The 23,844-nt window shown below is 36.3% G+C and overlaps 1 protein-coding gene and 1 pseudogene across 1 annotated transcript in view; both read right to left on the bottom strand.

Annotated features, from left to right (window-relative positions):
- The window catches only part of MAGI2 (membrane associated guanylate kinase, WW and PDZ domain containing 2), a 1,366,741-nt gene that overhangs the window by 811,955 nt on the left and 530,942 nt on the right, over positions 1-23,844 (bottom strand).
- LOC112302182 (T-complex protein 1 subunit delta pseudogene) lies at positions 3,313-23,134 on the bottom strand (annotated as a pseudogene).

The following is a 23,844-nucleotide window of genomic DNA, read 5'->3' as shown; positions in this document are numbered from 1 at the left end:
TATTAAGCTATGTATGCATTTAACCTACATATGTATGTAAAGTATTATTGTTTAATTTTGCATGTTTTTGAGCTTTATAAAAATTGTGTTAAATGGTAGGAGGTCTGCTGATTTTTTTCCACTACATACAATGCCCGAGATTTACCTAGGTTGATTGCTATAGTTACAGTGTATTCTTTCATTTGTTTCCAGTCCTTTGCTTTTGCAAACAGTGCAGCTATAAACATTCTAGTGCATGCCTGTTGGTACAGATGGGCAAATTTCTCCATGGCCTGTTATCTGTGTATTTCACATGGAAATAAGAAAATGTATGACAGCTGGGGTAGGGAGAGGTTAGGGGGTGGAGGGACTGAGCAAAAAGAAAAAAGAGGGCTTGAATATGGACAACAGTGTATTGATTGCTGGGGGTAAGGGGTATAAGGGGACTAAATACAATGGAAAAAATACAATACAGATTAAATAAATAAAAAAAGAAAATGCTATACAAATTGTGTGTAGCATTTTACAGTCTCATTAGTAGTGTATGAATTCCAAATGCCCTGTATCTTTACAAACATTTTATTCAATATATTGCCATATTTTAAAAATCTTACTAATATAATTAAGGTAAAAAGTTTATATTATTGGAGTCTTGATTTTCATTCCCTTTATGACTAATGAAATTGAGCATCTTTCATACACTTATTTTCCAGTGTGTTTCCTTTCATTAAAGTGTATTTATTTATTTATTTTTGCCTATATTTAGTTTGTGTTATTTGGTTTTTACTTATTCTTTTGCAGGATTTTTTAAAATATGATTATTGATACCAATTTTTGCTCATCTATATGTATGGCAGATATCTTCTCCAGTTACCTGATAATGTTTGTTTCTTTTCATGAATGAGAAGTCTTACATTTGATATATTTGGTTTTGTTAATATATTCCTTTATGGTTACATTTCTTAGTATCTTGATTATGAAATGTTTTCATAAATCAAAGTCATAAAGATATCTACATATTTTTTAAGAATTTGAAACATCTGTCTTTCCTAAGAATTTGATTCACCTGGAATGGAAGTTGTCTAGGGCATAAAGAAGGTAGAGATTTTTATTTTTTCCATATGCATAGTCAGTTTCTTTAATACTATTTATTGAAGAGTCCATCCTTTCCAAAATAACCTGCAAAGCCACTTCTATCAAATATTATATTTCCCTTCATGTGTAGTAAATTGGCTCAATTTGTGCTATTGGAGATTGGAGACTCTAAATGATGGACCTTGCTCATGAAAGCCTTTAATGCAATTTTGGATGTGCAAAGAGCACTTAACTATAAGTTGAGGAACAGATAATGAGCAGAGAGCAGAGTTCAAATACTGCTCAAGAAATTGAAGGCATTCAGTGTTGAGTAATGGCAATGTGAAATGATGGACACATCGACCTGGATAGACAGCCAGTCTCAAGAAACTGGAGAGATATGGCCAGTAGAATCCTCTGGAGACAAGACTGAAGGATTTTAGAACAGTGATGTGTAATATTCAATTCAAAGTTGCTGTTTGAACTATCTGTTCAGTTTTTAGTGCCTTCAGTAACTGTCAGATGCACACCTTGGAATTTGGGTGGTTTCTGATAAGAAACAAAGCAACACAAGGGAAAAGGACTGTCACTTTTTATGGGAAGATGCAGAGTATGTATCAAGAATTCAATAAAAGTCAGGATATTGGATCGGGAATTGATGAGGGTAATATCTATTTCTTCCTTGGAGACAGTGGGGTAAGAAGGGGTGGCTATTATGGGAATTTTCCTCCTATTTCTGCCTGGATCATTTCATTGAGTTGTTAAGGAAGATATTATGTTATTCACCACAACTTCCACTTATCAGTCCTACATGGAATGCTTTATCAGGTTTATGTTCTCTTCTTTTGCTTTGAACTTGAAGATTATGCCCCAAACTCAGCACGGTATTCAGAACTACATAAAATCCGGACTCTACCTCTTCCTGCCCTTCTCTTTGCTTACGTAACACTGAAGTACTTTCAGTGTCTTAAACAGGCCAGGCACTTTCAGACTGCCTTCCTGTGATGATATGGTTCCCCGTGCATGTCATGCTTAGTGTAGATGCCATGATAAGAATGGAATAATCAGCATAGTAGGAAGGTCACATCAGTCAGTGAAGGAACTGTGGCTCATTGCTGACTTCCACAGTCACCCCACCCTTGGCTGTGGACAGCAGCCACAGTGGAGGGCTCAGTTCCACTTTGGCACCACTGACATCGCAGTCTAAGACTGAAAACAAGCACATTGCCACATCACGGTGCGAGCATAAGTATGTCAGGTTTTAGAGTCATCTATGGAATCAGGGTGAATGGAGGCATTTCAAGCAAGCTAAACAAGTTTACTAGTAAGGGATCAAAAAATCTAGCTGTGATGTGATGATCTGTCTCTAGCACTCTCTCTAATTTAGTTTGTATCAGAAGGGAGAAAAATTTATTTTCAGCTGGAATATATCATTGGAAATTCATTCACAGTATTTTTAAAAAATATTTTATTTATTTATTTTTAGAGAAAGGGGGATGGGGGTAGAAAGAGAAGGAGAGAGACATCAATGTGAGAGAGAAACATTGATTGGTTGCTTCTCCTACACAACCCCGACCTGGGACTGAACCAGCAACCTAGGCATGTCTCCTGACTGAGAACTGAACCGGTCACCTTTCACCTTGCAAGATGAGGCCATATCAACTGAGTCACACAAGTCAGGGTGTCTATCTAGGTATTTTTTGAAGATTAAACTATTAGATGTATTTAGTGAAAGAAAAAATAAATTTGTTGATAAAAATCTAATAATACCATTCTATTTAAAAACACTTTCTAAATTTGCTCCATGGAAACCATCTCTACACTAGAAGAAGAAACACAACAAAAATTTTAAAGTTTAAATCAAACTTTAGATATATTTAATGTATTTTGGAACTTCTTTAAAAGTACCATATTTTGCCATGTTTAATGTACACATTTTTGCCCAAAGTTTTGAGGGAAAAATAAGGATGCACATTATACATGGGATTCAGTACTGAAACATGGCTGCACTAGTAGGTCAGCCATGTCTTACTAAAGTCTGCTTATAAATGCTAAGACATTAGCAACATATTTTATTTTTTGAAGCCAGATATTTAATATTTTCACTAACCTGTGTCAGTACAATTTCAAGTAAATACAAACTGGAAGGCCAGGCCAAGGAATTCATAGAGGAAACAATATTTCAAGCAACAAGAAACCCCAGGGATCTTCCTACCTCTCCAACCACCATGGTGTTGCCAGGCAGCAGTGTTATCCAGATTACTGAGTATTTACCACACTGGCAATTTTCAGGATGCTCCGGACTGTTTCAGTTGCTAGAGTCAGTGCACTAACTGAAATCAACAGAGGCTGGGCAACTGGTTCCTCCAAAATGTTGGAAACACCACCCTTTTGGACATTAATGCCTGTAGTTTCTTTCTCCCTGGGCACGCTGGTTTCTTACTCTGTTACTGTAGAAACAGGATTCAGGCCAGCATGTGCAGCTTGTGTAGATGGAATGACTTCCATAGCATCTGCAAAAGCATGAACGCAGTAGGATTCCATACCACTCAATGTTCGTGAATATTCAGTTTACTGTAGGGCCGACTTTATTTCTGGAGCACCACTTCCTGCAATCAGAGCTCTGTTCTTTACTAAACAGCAGATGACACAAGGCATCATAAATGGAGTGCTCAGCTTCTTCAATAACGGTTTGATAGATCCACGAACAACAATTGTAACTGTTTTTCTTTTTCTCCAGGGCTTGTACAGCCTATAATCTTGAGCAGTTTGCCAGAACCATCTAAATTGATTTCCTAGCTAACTCAGCTGATCCCAGCATGTCAGCATTGAACTGGTCGATATGAGCAACTGGCTTGGTTCCAATTGTCTTACAAATGAATACAATATCTTCTTTTCCAACATCCTTAACCACCATAATCTTTGTTTTGTTCAAGAAATGTAATGCAAGATCACTAAAAGCATCTCTTAGAATAGACTTCTGTATGAGAAGGACATTGAGTCCTGTTTTCTTAATTTGCTTCCCTAAGTTTAGAATATAGGCTCTCTCTTCTCTCAGCACTCAGTCCATCTGGACAGAGTCAGAAACTACTAGCTGATTATCCATATATGTTTTGGGAGCAGAGAAGCAAATTTGAATAAGCCTAAACTTAGCCTTTTTGACTCTGGTTATACTGGAATTTGCCATCCTTTGAATGAGAACCAGCACTTCTACCAATTCATGGTCATCGATTCTCCCATGAAGTTTCTTGCCTATTTTAACATCTCTTAGATCTACACTAACAGCTGTGGCTGAGTTAGTCACTTCCATCACTGAACTTGCACTCGTTGGAGGAAGCAGACTTGAATATTGACAGGCAGTCTTTGAGTTCAATGAAGTGGTCGCACTATTTAACAGTTTCTCTGTCACTCAGTTCCACAGGTATAGACATGTCAGTCAAGACTTCAACACCTTTTCCCAAAGCCTACTGGAATGACTCAGAAATTATAGCTGGGTGAGTCCCCTTCACGTGGTACAGGATTTTAAGCAATGATGACCACTGATGTGGTACCATTTTCTGCTTCTATGCCATGTGCCTTTGACAACACCTGCATTTGTTTCAGAATGGATTTTCCCATCTTGAGCCATTTCATCCATTCCTTTTGGTCCAAGGCTTGTTCTAACAACATCAGCAACAGCTTTGGCCATGGAGATCTTGCTGAAGTGGCTCTGAATCAGCTTATTGCAGTCCTCAGGGAGCCACGTTCTCAGGCATGGCAAGCGGGGCCGGGCCTGTGTATGCTCAGGACGAATGGATGGATCAACAGTGTATTTTAAAAGATCAATGACAGGTATGACCAATGGGGAATTCAGTTTTATAACAGGTAAGGAAAGATTTAGAACTTTTTCTATAACTTTTTTCTATAACTTTTTCTAATATGTGAAATTATGAAAAAACATAAATATATTCATTCTTTGGCTTTATTATAAGGTAACCATTTTATCTTTCATAAAAGGAGGAAATGTGGAGTATAAATTATAACCAAATTATAATTGATTCACATTTAGATTCCTTGGTGAAGTCTTTCTCAATCCTTGTAGACCAAGTTCATTTCATTACTTTCCCTCAGGATTTCATACTGTTATCCATAACTCTATTATAGAACTCAATATATCACATTGCATAATAGCCACAGGAATAAAACAGACACTAATACTTGTTAAATGAATGTACTAGTGAAAAGCTAGGGCTTATACTAACTGAGAAGTAAGCATCAAAATTCAATTTTAAAAAAGCAACCCTTAGGCCTGGCCAGTATACTCATGATCATTTCTATCTAATGCATAACATAAAGTTATGAACTGAGTTAATAGGAGTTTTTAAGGGAAAAATGAAAAAGAAAGGAAAGAATGAGGAAGGAAGGAAAGAAGAAAAAGGGTAGGGAAAGAAGAGAGGGACAGAGAAGAAAATGAGAAAACGGGGTGATTAAGAAGAGAAATAAAAAGAAAAGAAAGTTTATTGGAGGGACAAAATATTAATGGAGTGGTTTATCTTTTAAATTTATATGTAAGTTTAAGGGAGGACAAGATGGCACATGTCCAGAAAGTATCCAGCCACACACTATGGCACATGGAGACATTTACTGAAGAAGATACAGATACAAGAAACATTGTACATAGGACAATGACACCTCAGTCCCCTTCAACACAGGCACCTTGGGACCTCACACTGTTCTCTCAATGTTTCTTCCACTATTCAAAACACTATGCAAAATCCTTTGTTGGAATCGCCATCAGCTGTCCCACTGGATTTTCCTAAATCTCATTGGGTCTGAAATCTCTTCCCTTTCAAAGGTGATTTTAGTTTGGGGAAAAGGCAGAAGTCACAGGGAACCAAATCTGGGCTGTGCTGGGGCTGAGTCACCTGGGAGATTTGATGTTTTGCAAAAACCTTTGCAGGAGATGTGATATGTGAGTGGCTGTGTTGTTGTGGTGAAGATGCCAATCACCAGTTGCCCATAGCTGCTGCTGTTTTTGTCTTATTGCATCCCTCAAATGATGAAGAACATTGAGGTAGAACTCCTTAATAATTGTTTGGCCTGGAGGAGCATGCTCGTGATGGACAACACCTTCCCAATAAAAATTAAAAAAAAAAAACAAACAGTTAATATGGTCTTGATCTTGCTGCAATTTTGTCTTGCCTTCTTTGGGTGTAGAGAACCAGGCAGCTTTCATCGGGATGACTGGGGCTTCGTTTTTGGGTCATGTGCGGCATATATGCATGATTCATCTCTGGTTATGATCTTCTTGAGGAAATCTGGTTCATTGGTAGCGGTTTGAATTATGTCATTAGCAACTGTAGCACAATGTTCCTTCTGCTGTGGTAGCAGAAGCCCCAGAAGGAATTTTGCCACAATGAGTTTCACGCCAAGATCCTGTGTCAAAATCTTGGACACAGTAGTTTTTGGAATCCCCAGATCAGCTTCTAGTTCTCGCACTTTCAGTTGCTGATCTTTGTTGATTGCAGCCTGTACACATTCAACATTCTCAGGTGTTCTGCTTGTTGCAGGCCTCCTAGAACATGGATCGCTTTCAACATATTCTCAACCATCTTTGAAGCATTTGTGCTACACTTTTATTTCTGCTTCACTCATCACATCATCCTCAAAAGCCTTCTGAATCATGTGAGTATCTTCTGTGGAGAAATGTTCAAGATTCATGCAAAATTTGATGAAGATCCGTTGTTCAACTCAGTCATTTTGAATGCAACAGCCACACACAGTACACATGCTCACTCAATGGTGTCTACCAGCAACAAAAACTTTATGTGGTATGAATACTAGGTATAAAATGAAAATATTCTTTTATATAGACTCTATCTAGTGCAATAATTCATTCCCCCATGTTGCTAAGCAGTGAAAACATTCCCCCGGTTTTCCCCTGGGAGAAATGGATGTGAATTAGGTCCTTGGAGTAAGAGGAGAGTGATTTACCCAGTTACCTGGGCCCATATTGTTTTCTGTCCTTACAGTTTAACTCAACGCCATCTTTAGTACACAGGCTAGAAAATCAGGTTAATTATGAATAAAACCAGAAACACATCTAGACATTTGAACTAATACCACTACCAAAATTGGGCTTTGTTTCACTAGAGGAGGAATCAAGTCTAATATGTCATAGTTAAGATGGACACAACTAAGAAGAAAGTTTACTTGTAAATTTGTAAAATCCAGAAGCAAAACTATGACTTTCAGCTTCATTTTTTGTCCTGATTATTCAAAAAGGATCAAGGACCTTTTGCATGGTAAGGAAAGGCTATAGAGAAGCTCAGAAAGAGCACAGTTTTAGAAGTCAAATTACCCTGGAGTTGAACAGCTATTTGCTCTAGAGCAAATTGTTTAATTTCTCTATCTAGGATTGCTCCTCTATGAAAGAAGCAATTGGAATATTTCTGTCACAGAATTATTTTGGAGTAAAAAGTGGAAGAATGCATATATTTTTATGTCTGTTACGTAATAGATAATCAGTTAAATGAGTGTCTTGTCCTCCAACATCTTCTAGCACTTTTTGTATTAGATTACTAACTTTGACTGTAATTTTATTTATAAATGTGCTGGAAGTTCAAAAGGTTTGGCCAGATTCTTCTCATCAGAGACAGAAAGATGACGTTTTTGAAAGGTGAACTAGTCCAAATCTTGCCTCAGTCATTTGTGGTCTAGGAGGCTGATCACTGACGGGAGGATGCAATAGTCTGGAGTGGTCAGGGAGCTGAACTAAAGCAACTAATTTTTTCTAAGGACAGTTATACATGTGATCTTTTGAAACTTCAGCTTGTTACCAATGCATAAGTCATTTTCTTGGCATTAAAATAAATGACTCAAATAAGTTATCTCTAGCACAGAAATCTGCTGAATGAAGCCAGTTAAATTACTTATGAAAACTGAGTGTTTAATTGTTCCCAAATATCATTATTCTCCTATTCTTTCTACTATAAACATATGCAATGAAAGCAGAAGTTAACCATTAAGGTCACCATTTCATACTCCTGAGTTTGATAAAGCATATTTTTTGGTATAAACAAAAGATGAATGGGTTCATTTTATTATTGATATTTGCAATGTAGAATACTAATTTACCAAATAAAATGTGATTTTATTTTTAAAAAGGAATTTAGTTATAAAAAATTGTATATTTATTCTTATATATTTAAACTTAAGTCACCTTAAAATTACTATCCATTTGATGCAATACACCTATTGAGACATTTTTTCTACTGTTCAGAACAGTTTTTGAACTCAATTTTGATGCCTTTTAGAGCTTCTGCCATTTTTAAAAATTTCACCTCTTCCTCATCACTGACACATTTTCCTTTGAGGACTCTTCTGGGGAAACAAAAAAAAAGTCACTCAGGATCAGAGCAGATGAACAGGGAGGGTGGGGCAGGGGGGTCATGCCATTTTTGGTCAAAAACTGCTGAACACTCAGCATGGTGTGGGCAGGTGCACTCATAAACCACTCATCATGATATGGGCAAACATGTTGAAAGAGTCTTCAAAAAAGATTCACGGAAGCGGAATGCAGTCTCTCACAACACCACCAGCTGGTACACTGATACACATAGTTTGTGAGAACACTCCCCTAGCAGGTGAAGCCTGTACTACAAGAAGCCCTCCCTCCAGAAGAGAATTCTTTTTGGTGGTGGTGGGGGTATCCCCTCACATATCCTAAGCTTCAAAATGAAGATTTTTAATTGAATTAGGAAATGACTATTCACTGCATAAATACATGACAATGTTCATTTAATCTGTAAAAATTCACATACCTAGTTCGATTAGAACTACACTTTGATTTTACTTGCAAAGGTTTAGCAAATATTTTGGCAAGAAGTTTGTTTCCAACTCAAAGCTACTGAGAACGAGTTTCAGTTCTCAGCAGAATCTGTTATGTGGACTCAGCAGAAGCATTAACCTTACATTTTTTTTAAAGAAAACAAATCAATCTCTATAACACATAGGGAGAATGGGTCGTTCTCCCATCTGTTAGGACATTTTAAATGAGAAATAACACCAGGGATCAGATAAAGGAAAAATTCAACCCACTTTTCTAAAAAGCCAGATTTATAGGTCCTTCAAATTTCATTGACTATCAAATAGGGGAGAGAATAGTGAGAAAACATCTTTCCTAAGTTTCAATTTGGTTTCTATTTGTTTCTATAATTATAGAAAATTCCATTTGAAAAATCAACTATGCTTTCAATGCAAAGATAAGATGACAGATATACCTGAATTTTTAAGTTTTGAAAAAAGATTATGGGTTTGATGAGTAAATTTAGTCTAAAAATCGAGTTTAATTAATAAATTAAATTATTTACATTATTTTCAAATTTTAGTAATTTAAAAATTTTAAAGATTTGATGTGTATATATGGTAAAGAAGTTGAATATATGTCTTCATTTGAATGCCCATTTGGTTAAAATCCAAACCTCTGGTAAAATAATATTCTAAGATTACATATGCATGAACATACACAAACACATATATGCACATATATACTGTTTGTGTTAGATAATTAGATTTTACCCTCAAAGATTCATACACATACATATATGCTATATCTCATATAAAATTAAACTTCCAAAATGAAAAAAATATAAGAATATATAATATATATTACATATATACAGAGAGAGTTAGTGTCAATGTGATTATCTTATTCTCTGAAAATGATTGAATTGCTAAAAACAATTGTTTCCTTTAGTATCTTTTCTTAAAATCTGAAATTCTTAAGAATGTAAATAGAAGTCCAAAGCCATTGTATTCCAAATTCTCTGAAGAGATAATTTTAGTACATTAAGTACAAACACTCTACTACTGCAACTTGTGTATTTAAGTGGAGTTTAAATAAAAAAAAAAAGAAAAGAAAAGAAAAGTTGAGAGGATGAGAGGAGAGAAGAGCACAGGGAACAGACACCACATGCCCCGGGATCTGTCTGCCTGAGTTAAGATTCCCCTTCTGCCCCTTACTGCTGTATGACTGGGCAACTTACTTAAATCTCCTTAAAAGTGTCCATTTCCTCACCAGGAAAATAAGAATAATAATCTCCAAAGAGTTGCAGCATACTCAGTGCCTGGAATATAATTCCATTTTAAAAGAAAGTGAACATGAAAGAATAGTTTGAAGATGGTGCTGATGGCTTCAGCTGTTAGCTGTCACATTTCACCAGTAAGGAAGCCCAAGTTTGCTCTTTTATTTCTATGCCCTCCCACCACTCATAGGCATGCACTCTAAAGTGAGTTAAACTGGGGGCCTTAGTGAACCAAGTAATAGGGGCCGGAGACCTCATTATTCAAAGGGAGAGGTTAAACCCTACTGTTCTGTGAGGCATATTCTTCATGTTTCCCTCTTTCTGGTTTGCTTTTCTTTCTAGGAACTTCTTTCATATGGCTGGAGTGATAAGAGAGGCCTTCAATATCCTGCTGCTCCTCAGGATACATACACCTTCCTCCTATACTCGTTTTTTCCTGTCCCCTTCAGAACTCTTCTCTCCCAGAAGGCCAGTGGCAGCCAAGGGAGGTGAAGGGGAAAATAGTCAGCACAGCCCCTTCTGCTTAGGCTGACCTTGAGTCTAAGAAAAGGAACTTTTGCCATGCACACATGGTCTAGCCTAGTTTACCAGGAAAAACATTCCCTATCAGAGTCAGAGGCCAAAGCAAGCTCTTACTAGTAAAATCCAAATATGCCCGATCTCAGCCTCTGGGAACGAATGATATTCACATTAATATTCAATATCCAAACACTGCTCTCCCAGTAAAGACACACAAGACTTTAGCCTCAATGTAAAGTCACATTCAAAATAGTGTCTCCCATACTACCTGGTACAAGTCTGCTCCTTTGTCTAGTTCAGGTTTGCAGGTTGCTTCCTGCAAGCCATTTGGGTAAAACCTCCCTCCGATGCTGCTGTTCTCCAGGAAAATGCTGTTTCCAGCTGCATCTACTTCCAGACTCAGCTGAGATGTGCCACTTTGTTTTAGGCACTTTATAAACTTTGAAATCCCGGTACCAAAGTTAAACTGATTCTGTCCTGAATTTCACAAGGGCTTTCCTGAAAATGGCTTACATTTCTGAGCAGCGGGCACAAAAATGATTCCATTCATTTAACATATGTATGGTAGTGTCCAGAAGGCTGATCATCAATGCTGTCAGTGGATATCTCTGTGTAAAGAGATTTCAAGACATTTTTCACTTTATTCTTTGTATTTAACTTTACTGTTGGAATATTGTTTCTAATTAGCTTGTATCAGTTTTATATTCAGAATGGACATAAAGCTATATTCATTGAAAAAAGAGACCCTTATAGATGCTGCTCTCTACCCACTCATTCTGGGGGAGTGAGATCCAGTCCTGCAAGACGACTAGGAAACAACGTCTTTCTCTCCTCCATTTTCAGGAACTAGCATGCAAACTTTCCCCCTTCCTTTTTTATAAAAGCAAAAATTTCTCAATGAATCTAGATTGGAATAGACTAAAGGCTGGAATAATATCTGAACATCACGTTTATCTGGCGAAGTGTAAAGACAAAATTGAACCACACACAAGCAGCACCAATTTTGAACTGTCCCTCAGACCTGTTCAGTCATCTGGTTCCATCCAGGGTCATTTTCATGTTTGTAAGTTCAGTTCATCACTCTGGTCTTCTCTGGCTTTAGTCATGTAACTAACTGACTGGCTCACTATTCTCAGAGTCAAACATAAACTCATTATGCAGATCAATGTATTTTTACATGCTGCCAATAAAAATGCAGATCGGACTAAATCTCTGAGTTCAATGGCCCTCTATTAATGAACTCACTAATTAGTTTGTTCAAGCACATACAAATCCTCTTATCTTTAGTATATTGTATATAATTAATTTTATTTATCCATGACAGACTACCATGAGAAACTGCCCTAACTACCCTGCTGAATTTACGTTAAATGAACCATTCTAGCAAGCCTGAAAAAAAGAAAATCTTATTGCTCATAATTTCTGTAAGTGCTTCAAAGAATCTGTTTAAATATCTCCAGAGATCAGAAACTGTCTCAAAATTTTGAGATTCGCTTTATTTTCTTATTTAAAAATCACAAAACTCTTTTCTCAGCTACTAACATCTCTTTGTTTACATGATTTCTAAAAACTAAATATTAGTTTAAGTAACCACGATCATGACCATAATTGAAATAAGTAATGTATTTGGACCTATAGACTGAAACCAAACACAGGATTTTATATATATATATACATATATAACTATATATGAAGTTATATATGTATATATATATAACTTCAATTTTTATTCAACCCTGATTATTACATAGTTTTTGTTTAAAAATGATTCTCTTTGAATGGGTGTACCCCATGTACCACATGATTCAACACCTAAATGTTAAGTGGAGCTGGCAGACTGTTAAAGTACTGTGTTAATCCTCCTACCATCACAAATGCCACATTAAAACATCCTGAAAAGCCAGATTCAAATTTAGAATTTCTGGGCCCCTCAGAGCTGTAGGCCTTCTTCCCACCCCCAGATCTGTCTGTATCAGGCATAGGTACGAACACCTCAGCCCACATATCCAAGAGCTGTCCACATTTTCTCTTATTTGCAAGTGACTACCCTAGGAATATTAAACCCAGGGAAGAGGCCTGAATCTGTTCTCAAATGCACTTGTGTCCATTTGGTCAGGAATTTTGGAACATGAGTAGAAGATAGGGCACCTGGATTCCTGGCTCAGCACAGGGAGGCCTCTCTCTCCAGGTCTAAGGACCACACTGCCTTTGCAGTTGATGAGGGCATCTCCCTCTTTGTTATGTATTAATTTCAATCTTTCATTCTCTTATTGTTCTTGATGATTCCTTAAAAAACCTAGCTGGAAATATATGTTCCCTTCAGATTTTTACATAATGCTTATTTTGGGCATTTCAATCTGAACATCCTTACAGATTTGAGAACCTCTTCTGCATTCATCCCTCATTGTATGTCTCTCAACTTTTATATATGATTCCCTTCTACTATTACACACTCAGATAGACACAATGAACACTTACTGGGCTCCAGATTAATTGACACACACTGCATTAAATATTCAAGCATCTGGCTTCTAATTCTCAACCTACCATATAATCTCAAGAGCTGTGGCTACATGTATTGTCTTGTATGAAATAAAAATCATGATAATTTCCATTATATCCTTACAAGATTGTTTGAAGGATAAAATAGAATAATATATGAGAAAGTAATCTTTGAAAACCATAAAATGTCACATAAATGAATGGGGTTATTGTGGTCACCACTACCAATTGTCTTAAGAACTAAGACATACACTCAGAACCACTCGCCTATTCCTCACTTACCTACATTTGAAGCATAATTTGCCATTTTATTGTAAAATAGACCTGTATTTATTCTCAGAATGAATATAATTTATTAACAGAAATAAGGAGCTAAAGTAAGCTCTATATTGGCCCACTTATTAATATATAATATAAATTAAAATAAACCAAGTGTGTAATAACAAAAATTCACATATAAGAAAACAAAACAAAAAAAGACAGAAATATTGCTAATAAGTTTCTAGGATTCTATTCTAATTTCTCCATTGCCACATCCATTACTATTATTTATACTAAAACAATCAATGCTGTTAAGTTGGTTTTATTTTCTTTATTCATAATTGTAGCTTCCAATCCTGAAATTAATTGTAAGTTCCCTGAGAAAAATATTATCTTTAACATGCTTTTGCAACTATTTAGCTCAACATACAGTACTCAGAATATAATTCTTTATAATGCTGACAAAATCAACAGGTTTAAAACACAAAGATTAACCTCAAAATGTTATAACACAAATTTTGAATTCTCTTAGTCTTGACTAAAAACATCTGTAACTAAGGATGAAAACTTACATGGGAAAATTGGCCTTCCGAAAGTTTCCCTCAAATTTACTAGATGCTCGTCCAAGATGTTTTTGGTTGTGGACTTTCCAACAGTATTTCACTTTTCCTATGCCTGAGTGAACTGGTAAAGTTTATCCAGGAAAGTTGTCTAGTTTCTTCTTATATTTGGTGACATACATTTATGAACTAGTGGCTTCAACGGTGTCATGTCCACAGCTACAAGCCAAACATTACCTTCTCATTTCATTCATGATCCTTCTGTCCTTGTAGTACATACCATGTTATTTCAGACACAAAATTAATTTGATGTTGTTAGCTGGCCCTGATGTGATAAACATTAAGGAAATTAAATAATGCTCAGTGTTTACATGATCACTTAAGCCAAAAAAGGTGTCAGTTTTGCTATGGTCCATTCCAAGCCAGGGCTAAGAGAACTCTTCTGCCAAGACAGCACCCACACTGTCCTTTTTCTGTCACCAAGTTTTCATAACAAGTTACAATACTTTACCAAAAGGCATCTAGAATAAGAGAGTTCTTTTAAAATGTTATAGCAGAAGATAATTATTTTAATGTTATAGCAGAAGACAGAAAGGCAAAATTGGATGAGACCTAATTTTAAACCACTAGCAACTTTTTCAGTCAGTACTCACAATGGTAAAAAAAACCAACTGATGGTAATGTTTATGATACCTGGACTATTTGAAATCTTACCCCAATCAAACATTTAGGGAAGAGAACTTGAGTGTACTGAAATAAGCTTGTGTAGAATTGGCTATAAAGAATTTAATCAATTAGATATAACTGAAAATATGATAGCAGTGCTTCCTATTTACCCTTTCCAATACAATTTCTGTTGTCCATTATATGGGTGCAAAAGAGGAAGAACAAATGGAAAGAAATTTGTGATGCAGTGGAGGGAAATCCTTTCTGTCTTCTGTCCCCCAAATTCTGTAAACCACTCTTGCCAGTTGCCTGATTAAGCAGTGGACTTAGCTCACAAATTAATATGAGATGGATCATTCTTTGAGGTGATAGAGGCTGAAGAGTCATTTTGTATAAAGCAGTCCACTAAGTACATCACTAAGGGAAGTTCAGGGACAAGTGTTCCTTTTGCCCACTTTTGTCTACAAAGAAAAATGTAGTCTTTGTGCTCTTTTTAAATTTGTCCCACTTTTAAAGCAGAGCAGAATTTTAAGAATTTATTTTCACAAACACTGTACCAGATATTTGTCCCTGGAAGGTATCAGTGTATATTGTAGGTAGGAAATGCATACAGAGGGCAGTGCAGTGTTCATTTAATAGAAAGGAGTTGCAAAGGGTGAAAGTTAACTTTTAATTTAATCATGTTAAACATCCAATCATGATATTTTTCAGCTGCACACTGTATTACTGTCTGCATAATCTCTACTTGGCTTTGGGTCTTGTAGTTGTAATACTGCCAGCTAAAACTTAACAACTCTTGATAGTATATGCTTCGGTTGGGATTAACAGAACATTGCCTTTCAGGTAAAAATTTTACCCTTGTAAAACTGTTTTAAGGAGTCTGAGAGAATATTTGAATTACTTAATGGGGTTTTATGTGTGGATCCCAAATGAGGATAGCTCATAATTTTACTTACATGCACGTGCACACACGCTAAACATTCTGTGGCACTAATGAGAAATCATGTCTGTTATTCATACCTTAGCCATTGAACATTAATTGTACATTTTAAATATATATTGCCAAACTAGATTGGCATCCAAATAAATGCTTAGATCTTTGGTCTTATAAAAGGCATGTTCCTCTGGTGAATGGGTTAAATTGTTGCTGTCAGTTTGAAGATAATTAGCCCTGCTGATGTACAAAGAATTGCACTGTCAGGAATTGTCACTGTCACTGAGTGCTTTTCCTTAGTCTGCATTCAATGTTCTGTCTGGCTCAGAAAATCTTAATAACAGGTTGAAATGTAACTGTAAAATTTTAACCAATTTTCATAAAAATACCTTATTTCATTTTCATTTTGTTCTTATATAATTTTTGGTTGTCATAAAATAGGATGCTAAATGTATCTTATTTCCTTAACTTTCATTGCCTTTTGTTCTAGGAGACAGACATTATAGTTCCTTTATTCCCTTAGTACTTTTCAAATTTTTAATGGAAGTTTAAATTTCATTGAAAATGACAAAAGAAGAGAAAGGTCAGTGAGATGTAGACAGTTGAAGAAACAGATGTGAGCAAAGTTTCCTCCCCTATATCTTGAAAGAGTAGAGATTTCTTTAATCTGGGTGTCCCAAGAACATGAAACTAGTGTTCAAATATCCAAAACTGCCTTTAATCAATAAAAATCTTGGTTTAAGATTGTCATTAATTAGGGCCCAGTGCAGCCGAGAGAGTGGGAGCTTCCATTACATAACCTATTTGAGTAAAATTCTGGTATCTGTAGTCAGTCTCTTCAAAAATCCTTTGTAGGAAACTCAAAGTCTCGAGGGCAGAGGTGTTATTTTAATCTCCTCTTTAAGTTGAAGTATGTTATATATTTTTATTTTTTGAAAGACACTACAGAATGATAAAGGGAACCACCCAACAAGAGGATATAACCCTAGTAAACATTTACGCACCCAACATAGGAGCACCTAAGTAGGTAAAGCAAATCTTGATGGACGTAAAGGGAGTGGTCAACAGAAATACAGTCATAGTCAGGGATTTTAATATCCCATTGACTTCAGTGGGTTGATCTTCAAGACAGAAATTCAACAACGAAACAGCAGCCTTAAATGACACACTAGATCAAATAGATTTACTTGATATCTTCAGAGCATTTCACCACAAGCAGCAGAATATACACACTTTTCAAGTACACATGGAATGTTTTCTGGGAGAGACCACATTTAGGACACAAAACAAACTTCAAGTTTAAGAAAATTGATACCATATCAAGCATCTTCTGTGAGAATAATGCGATGAGACTAGAAATCAATCACAAGAAGAATGCTGAAAAACATGCAATGATATGGAAGACAAATGACATGTTACTAAATAGTAAGTGGGTCAATGAGATCAAAGAAGAAATCAAAAGATACCTTGAAACAAACAAAAATGAGGATACAACAATCTAAAATCTATGGGACACTAGGAAAGCAATCCTAAGGGGGAAATTCATAGCATTACAGACCTATCTCGAAACACAAGAAAAAGTTCAAATAAACAATCTAACTTCATACATAAAGGAACTTGAAAAAGAACAAAAAACAAAGCTCAAAGTGAGTACAAGGAAAGAAATAATAAAGATCAGGGAAGAAATCAATGAAATAGAGTTTAAAAAAATGATACAAAACATCAACCCAAGAGCTGGTTCTTTGAAAAGATAAACAAGATAGACAAACCTTTAACCAGACTGTTAAAAAAAAAAAAAAAAAAGGACCAAAATAAAAATAAATAAAATCAGATATTAAAGAGGAGAAATAACAAATGATACCAAAGGAATACAAAGATTATAAGAAAATATTATGAACAAGTACATGCCAACAAATTAGATGAAATGGACAAATTCCTAGAAACATATAATCTTCCAAAACTAAATCAGGAAGAATCAGAGAATCTGAATAGACTAATTACACCCAGTGAGACTGAAGCAGTAATCATAAAACTGCAAGAAAAAAAAAAGCCTTGTACTGGATCGCTTCACAGGTAAATTATACAAATGTTCCAAGGAGAACTAATGCCTCTCCTTCTCAAACTATTTCATAAAATTCAAGAGGAGAGAAGACTCCCAAAATCATTTTATGAGGCCAGCATTATCCTAAATCCAAAACCAGATAAAGGCACTACAAAGAAGGAAAATTATAGGCCAATATCCCTGATGAACATAGATGCTAAAATCTTCAAAAATATTAGCTAACCAAATGCAGCAATAAAGTAAATGAAATAAGCCAGGTGGCATAAGACAAATACCATATAATCTCACCTATAAGGGGAACCTAATCAATAAAGTAAACAAATGAGCAAAACAGAACCACAGACATGGAAATAAAGAACAAACTGACAGTGACCAGAGGGGAGGGGGAAGAGGGATAACTGGGGAGAGATGGGGGAGGGGCAAGCAAAGGAACACCAATAGAGGACTCATGGACATGGACAATGGAGGGGGATTAACTGTGGAAGTTGGGGAGACCAGGCAGGTGAGAGCAATGGGGGAAAAGGCAGGACAACTATAACTGAACAACAATTAAAAAAAACAATACACCATGATCAAGTAGGGTCTATTTCAGTGATGCAAGGTTCATACATCATTCACAAATCAATAACATGATTCACCACATAAACAAAATGAAGGATAAAAACCACATGATCATGTCAATAGATGCAGAAAAAGCATCTGATAAAATCCAGCACCAATTTATGATAAAAACTCTCAACAAAGTGGGATTAGAGGGAACATACCTGAACATAATAAAGGCCATATATGACAAACCCACTGCCAGCCTCTAACTCGATAGGCAAAAACTACAAGTATTCCCCTTCAGATCAGGAACAAGACAGGGATGTCCACTTTCAACTCTCTTATTCAATATAATACTGGAAGTCTTAGCCATAGTAATCTGACAAAAAGAAGAAAGAAAATGCATCCAAATTGGAAAGGGAGAAGTAAAACTGTCATTATTTGCAGATGACATGATACTGTACATAGAGGACCCCAAAGATTCCACCAAGAAACTACTAGAATTGATAAATGAATTCAGCAAAGTGGGATACAAAATGAATATCCAGAAATCAGTTGCATTTTTATATGCCAATAATGAACTAATAGAAATGGCAATTAAGAAAACAATCCCATTCAAAATTGCTGCAAAAAGAATTAATACCTAGGAATAAACCTAACCAAGGATGTAAATGATCTGTCCTCAGAAATTATGAGACACTGAAGAAAGAAACAGAAGAAGATACAAGTCAATGAACATGTGTAAAGGACCCCTGGACAAAGACAGTGGGGAGGGAGGATTGAATTTGGGAGGTGAGGGTGGGTAGGGCAGAGGAGAGTAATGGGGGGAAAATGGGGACAACTGTAATTGAACAATAAAAAAAGAATAAAATAATTTTATTATATGTTTAGAAAAAAGAAATAGAAGAAGATACAAATAAGTGGAAGCACATACCATGTTCATGGATAGGGACAATTAACATCATTAAGATGTTCATGCCACTCAAAGCAATATATAGATTCAATGCAATTACTATCAAGATTTCAATGACATATTTCACAAAGTTATAACAAATATTTCCAAAATTTTATGGAACAACAAAAAGCCCCATATATCAGCAATCCTGAGAAAGACAAACAAGTTTGGAGGAATCACTTTATCTATTATCAAACTATACTCTAATGCCATAGTAATCAAAACAGCATGGTACTGGCATAAAAACAGACACATAGATCAATGGAACAGAATAGAGCACCCAGGAATAAGCCCACACTTTTATAGTTAATTAATATTTGACAGAGGAAGCAAACACATATAATGGGCTAAAGATAGTTTACTCAATAAATGGTGTTAGGAAAATTGGACAGATACATGCAGAAAAATGAAACCAGACCACATTCTTAAACCACACATAAAAATAAATTCAAAATGGATCAAAGACATTAATATTAGACCCCAAATTATAAAAGTTCTAGAAGAACACACAGGCAGCAAAATCTTAGACACTGTACGAATATTTTTTTGGATATATCTCCTCAGGCAAGGGAAACAAGAGGAAAAGTAAACAAATGGGGCTACCTCAAACTAAAAGGTTTTGTACAGCAAAAGAAATAATCAACAAAATAAAAAGACAACCCACAGAACAGGAGAATATATTTGCCGATACATCTGATAAGGGGTTAATATCCAAAATTTATAAAGAATTTACAAAACTCAACACCAAAAATATCCCCAAAAAACTCCAAAACAATCCAATTAAAAAATGGGCAAAGGACCTGACTAGAAACTTCTTGAAAGACGACATACAGATGGTCAATAGACATATGAAAAGGTGCTCAATGTCACTAATTATCAGAGAAATGCAAGTTAAAACTACATTGAGATATCTTATCACACCTGTGAGAATGCTTATCACCAATAAATCAACAACCAGTGCTGGTGAGGATGTGGAGGAAAAGGAACCCTTTGACACCGCTGGTGGGAATGCAGACTGGTGCAGCCACTGTGGAAAGCAGTCTGCAGATACCTCAAAAAATTAAAAATTGATCTGCTTTTTGACTTAGCAATTCCACCTCTGAGAATATATCCAAAGGAACCTAAAACATTAATTCAAAAGAACATAAGTGCCCATCTTCATGTCAGTGTTATTTACAATCACCAAGGTATGGAAGCAGCCCAAGTGTTGATCAGTAGGTGAGTAGATGAAACAACTATGGGACATTAACACAATGGAATACTACTTGGTCATAAAAAAGAAGAAAATTTTACTTTTGCAATGGCATGGATGGACCTGGAGAATATTATGCTAAGTGAAATAAGCCAGTCAGAGAAAGACAAATACCATGTGATTTCACTCATATGTGGAATCTAGTGAACAAACTGAACTAACAAGGAAAACTGGGACAGACTCTTAGATGGAGCACAGAATGGCAGCTAGTGTGCAGTGAGGTTACGGGGTGAACGCATTGAACAAAAAGGAAAAAGGACTCATCGACATGGACAAAAGTGTGGTGATTGTTGGAGGGAAGAGGATATATAAGGGGACTAAATGGTAATGGAAAAAATACAATACAAGGATTGTATTGTAATCCTTTAATACAAGGATTAAATTTAAAAAATTTTTTCTTTAACTTAGACTCAACATTTCTCATCTAGGAGTTTTTCCTAAAGAAATAATCATAGATACATCCAAAGATTTATGTATAAAATCTTTTTTTCTTAGTGATATGTATATAGTAAGAGAAAGCTTAGTGTGAAAATATTAAATGTCTAGCCAAAGGAATTTAGCCAAATAAACTATTGTCATCCACCCATGTAATGAAAGTAGAAATTGGTGTATGCATGTGTGTGTATGTGTTTTGGATGAATATTTACTCACATGGTAGAAGTGATCAATACATGTTAAATGGGACTTCAAAGACTAAAGATGCACAAAGTCTGCTGTACAAATGTCACCAGAAAAAAGTAATACTAAGCACAAGTGATTTTAAAAATGTAGTTATATTAAATTTGAATACAATATATCAAGAGAGAATTCAAACAGAAGAATTGTAAATCACTTGGCAGAATAAAAGTCAAACTTAAGAGTTTGGTTGGGCATGAGGGGTCACCCAGAAGAGGCTACCCTATTGGCCTTGGAATGATTGGGAAAAATTGGCCTCATGGAAAATGAGGAGAGATGTGGCAGAATCAAAGACATTGTTTAAAAGTCTGCATTGAATTTTCCAAGTTTCTGTCATCCTGCTGACAACTAACTACCACTCCTCATACCAAGGAGAAATTTTTCTGTATCTTCTTCAGAGAGGTTGTTTACCTGGGGTGTCCAAGCAGGGTATATCAAAACAAAAATAAGAGGTCGGACTTAAAAAATAGAGATTACATTATAGCATGTATACTGAATGTGAAAACTAACTTCCTAGTCCAATTTTTTCCCCCAGTTCCAGGATACCACCTGGCAAACTGGATTTTGGGATGTCCTTTTCTACAGATACTGAAGTAACCAAGAGAAGAGACCTGTAGACACTGCAACTTGGAGATCCCCATTGGTAGTCAGCTGTCTAGTACACTGCTCCTTAATGAGATCCAGGTTTTCTCTTGCAGACAGAGCTTCTAGTCCCTTTGCAGTATCTCACAATGCAGGAGTAGGAAGAAATATTTAAACAGAAAGTAGTTCATGACCAAGGAGAGATAATAGACTATAATGCATTCATTGAACAGGCGCAGTATGATATTTTAAAAAAAGAACAAAATAAACAATCCTAGAGCAAGAAAGAACACTTGGAAATTAAAAATATGACAGTTGACATAAAGTATTCAAACAAGGTAAGACTGAGAAAAATTTCTATGGATAAGGAGAAATTAAAAAAATAGACAATAGAAGATTTAAAAGATAAATAAAATAAAATCAACACAAGATGCCTAACAGCTAATAGCATTTACAAATATATATAACAGATATATGTATAATATATATAATAAAATACCCCCTAGCTGAAAGATATGAGCTTCTAGATTTCAACTTCCCATTAATTCCAACTGAATGAATGTAGAGACGCAAACAAAGCACTTCTTTGTGATATTTTTAGATCCTTGATAATCCTATATGCTTCTAAGTACAAAACAGATCTTATACAAAAATCTAGAAGAAAAAGAGCAAAGAACTTATCCAATATACTCAAAGCTTGAATAATGATGCAACACCTTTAAAATTCTCAAGAAAAATGATTTTCAATCTATTCCCAGCCAAATTCAGTAAAATGTAAGAATTGTTTAAATTTTCAAAAATGTTACCTGCTTTCTTATGAAATTATTGGATAATTTAGAGAAGACAGTGACAGAAAGAATACTTCTACTATATAACCAATATGTTACCTGAATTTTATACCATTTGCCTCTATTATTTTAAATTTAAAATAATTTACAAAGAAATTGCAGTGTAGGAATCTTGCTTTAAAAATGTGAGGATAACTTCTGGTCAAGATGGTGGCATAGGCAGACGTGGTTTGCCTCTTTGCTCAACCATATCAATATTATAACTAAAATATAGAACAAACATCTCTAGGAACCATCAGAAATCAAGCTTAATGAAAGTCTGACAACTACAGAATTAAAGAAACCACATCCACCCAGACTGGTGTGAATGGAGCAGAAGCAGAATGGGCTCCTCCCACACCCACATGTAGTAGATAAAATTTTGGAAGGGATATCTTGGGAGCAAGGAGTCCCAGTCCCACACTAGGCCCTGCAGCCCAGGGTTCAAGTGCCAGGAAGATAAGCTTCCAAAACTTCTGGCTGCAAAAACCAGTGGGGATTGAGTTGGTGGAAGAAACTACTAGAACCCCAAGCAGTTCCTCTTAAAGAACCCACATATGAACTCACCTGCTCAGACTCACTCCCTCTGAGCTCCAGTACCAGGGTAGCAGGTTGAAATGAACCAGTGGTATACAGGGAGAAACTGAAGTGTCTGGAATCAAGGCGAGCAGAGGCCATTGTCCCTTTTCTCAACCGTCCCCACACAGAGCCAGAGTGGCAAGATGGTGCCCTATCTGAGACTCCATCAACCTGGCTAACACTGTTCAACCTGCCTTTGAGATCCCCAGAGACTCTGTCTTGCCCAACTTACAGGCCTACTGAAGCTCCTTTCCATATGAGTGACTGGTTTTGAATCATGCTTCACAACTTCCTAAATCCTCTGAAATAAGCAACAGCTGGCCTCAGTGAGCCCTAGGCTTGGCACTAGCAGCAGCCAGCCTAGATTCACAGTTTGGCTTCACCTGGGAATCTCCAAGCTCAGCACAAGTAGAAGCCATCTCAGATTGCTTTATAGCCCAGGCAGGATGATCCTGGGCAGAACACAGGTGGGGGCTGACTTTGGCCTGCACCACCTGGGAAATCCCAGGGCCCACACAATCCGTGGACAGCTACAGACCACTTCGGAGCCCCATGACCCTGACCCTGTACGGCTGATCCTCCATGGAGGGAGGAGGTTGGTGGTCAGTGGTCACAGCCTGTCCTTGCAGCTGACTGGCCTGGGTAAATGCCCCCACCATTTGACCTGCCAACAGCAAACAAGGCTCAACTACAAGAGGAGGGTGTACTCAGTCCACATGAAGGATACACCTTGAGTAACCAGCTTGGGTGATAGGGGAGGCTGTGCCAGTGGACCCTACAGGACACCTACTACATTAGGTCATGCTACC

Source organism: Desmodus rotundus, chromosome 6, assembly GCF_022682495.2.
Source record: "Desmodus rotundus isolate HL8 chromosome 6, HLdesRot8A.1, whole genome shotgun sequence".
NCBI classification, from domain to species: domain Eukaryota; kingdom Metazoa; phylum Chordata; class Mammalia; order Chiroptera; family Phyllostomidae; genus Desmodus; species Desmodus rotundus.
Note: the sequence above shows the minus strand (reverse complement) of the source record. Positions and strands in the feature narration are given on the sequence as shown.